A 2,982-nucleotide genomic window follows, 5' to 3' on the forward strand; every position below is an offset into this window, starting at 1 on the left:
CACACACACACACACACACACACACACACACACACACACACACACACCCTCCCATCCACCCACACACACACATGAATTTTGTGTTGTACAGTCTATTGTGGGTGATTTATGCCATTGATTAGGAACCTCATTTTTAGTGGATTGTGCAAGCAATCTATGAGAAATCTAAGTAATTGAGAAGGAAATTAATTGGAGTGTAGATAATGGAGGTTGTACTGCATGGGATAGATACTTGTAATACAAATTCTGCAATAGATCCACAAAACAAAAAATATTTAAAGCACAGCACTGCCAACTCTGTATTTATCAGTTCCTAAATGGAACATAGAAATTGAGAACAGCATCCTTTTTCCCAGCATTACACTCCTAAAATCTGTGTCTCCAATGCAACATTACTGATGAGAATTACCAGCACAACTGATACAATTTCATTGCATGGTTTTAGTATTGCAACAGAGCGTATCTGCAAAAGGTCATATTTTGTAGGAAAGTAAATGCATTAAAACAGTCAGAGTTGAATATTCTTGATACTTTGCAGTTGGACAACTAGCATAACTAGAAAAGGAAATTAATTTGTCACTATTTTATACAATTCATTTGAAAAAGATGAACGACAGAAGGAAACTACCACAGAAGAAGTATCTGAAACAGTTTGACAATTTAATGAATTTCAGAAATCATTGAAACATGTGCCAACTCTGATGAATCTACTAGACATTGAAAACAAAAGTTCTATTTCGAAAAGTCAATTTTGTGTGCATATTAACCCAAAAACATTGTTGCTTGCAAAGGATTAAGTCTACATCCGACAGCATAACATGTTTTCACATCATAGTTTTGTGATGTTTGTGGAAATTCTTAAAGGGTGCTTTGATTCTGTTCCTCAAGATTTTCATGGCATTGGTTTTTAACTGCTTCAAACAATCTGCAGTGAACTGCACATTGGTGTACTTCTTCAGATAATTTTAATACCAAGAATAGCCTTGAAGTCTTGTTTCTCTGTAAATGTGCTGCCGCTTGCTGATATCAACATGTAACAGTTCCCCAGTGAGTCTATCTGAAAGAGTGCTTAATGCCACATTTGGGCTTGTAAACTGAAAGCACTCTGAACAATGATTTCAAAAGTTACTCGCTAGAATCGAATAGGAATGGTTTTGTGTAGTAAAAATCTGTTAAAATAGATGTTGAATTGTTTTGCGCAAAGGAAATTCAGTTTGAAGCTGAGAAGACTGAAAATAGAGGATTTTAAAACTCATACCACTGCAGAGGTATCAAAAAAAGGTGGAAACACACTTCATTTTTTTCTGTTAAGCAACATTTTTCAACAACATTCTTAAAATGTGTCAACATATTTTCTATGTAACAGTTGCTACATTTCCCTCTGTTGCTTAATGTTAACTGATAGATAATAAATTGTAACTTAAAACTCAAATGCAAATATACTTCACAAAAAAACCTCAAATTTCTCTCTGCTAAAATTTGCATTAATAGTTGGTCATTAAAAGTAAACATATTTTAAAATCAATATTACAGAGGGTCTGTAAATTGAGAAAATAATTCAACATTCTTGCCAATAATGTCCTTCAAACAGACATACTGTTTGTTGGCAAAGTATTATTTAAACTATGAGGGGGAATCTTGAGAGATTTCTTCTTCACTATCTAAACTGGTATTAGATTACAGCCATGTATTTATGCAGTCTACAATCCTTCTACTTCCAGGTGAAGTGTCTGTGTTAATCCATTATTATTCAGGCCACTAGCCAAATACAGTAACTAACATTAACATTCAACCAGCTTCCAGACCTCCTTAACAGGACTGCTCTGCCTAATACAAAGCAGAGCAATATGCCTGCATGACAGCAACCCAAGAATGGCACTTAAATTGCCAGTTTTCTTTCATTCATTCTCCTGTAGAAAGTAGATAAGACTGCAACCAGAGCAAGAAATTTTGCTGTCGTATAAAGTTGTAACATTGGATGGAATAATTATCCAATTCTTAAGCAGAGGTTTGAGGGAATTGGTAGCTTAGTATCTTTGGTGTTGATCTTATAGAAACAATGAACTAACTCCAATCCAAGTAACAATGAAGCTGCAAATCCAGAGAGCATATTGCTGGCCACAGGAACCTACTTTGTGATTCCAGTTCCAGTGAAGTATATTTGCATTTTGCAAATATCATATTACTCAACATATCAGTGTAGACTGATTTTTTCAAGGTAACCTTTAGTAAATCTGATTTATAACAAGTCTCTGGGACTTGATTTTTTGCTGATTCCTACAAGCTCACATTCTTTCTCAAACGTCAGAAAAATTTGGTTCCGTGTTTTAATATTGATTCAGAATCAAACAAAAATGCCACTTTATTCACAATTTAATATAGGAAATGGTGAGAAGGTATCAGTAATTTGAGTGATAAATAGATTTTTTTTAAAAAATGTTGTTTTGCTACTTAGGTTTTTTTTCAAACCGACAGTATCATTCTGCTTCACCTTCCCCCAGCCAGAAATTGTATTTAGATCTTTGGTTTACTTGTTCCTCTACCTGCTTCACAGTGGGAGTTTTTTTTTTATTTGATGGAAATACAATTGTTGATGTCAACAGTTTACCATCAATTGTTACAGCATTCATGAACAAACTACATGCTCTTTTACATGTGAGTTGAGAATTGCACATCAGGACCTTGCAGAGTGCTGACACAAAGACATAGATGCAAATTTGTTCAGGAAGTTTAAACTTCCACTGGTCTAATTTCCCCTACCCAGGATCTTTTATGAATATTTCTGACCCCGAGCTCAAGGTGAAACTTGGGTTAGAAATGTTGGACTTAACTTAAATATTTACCCAGGAATTATTACACAGTTTAAGACCTGGGTTAACTCAGTGCAATTCACCTCAACTCAACCCCCAGCTCCAATCATGAGCCCCAACCCCAAAAAATCCAAATAGTTTTAACAAACAAAGCTACAAATAAACTAGGTGT

Source organism: Rhincodon typus, chromosome 18 (genome assembly GCF_021869965.1).
Source record: "Rhincodon typus isolate 14 chromosome 18, sRhiTyp1.1, whole genome shotgun sequence".
NCBI classification, from domain to species: domain Eukaryota; kingdom Metazoa; phylum Chordata; class Chondrichthyes; order Orectolobiformes; family Rhincodontidae; genus Rhincodon; species Rhincodon typus.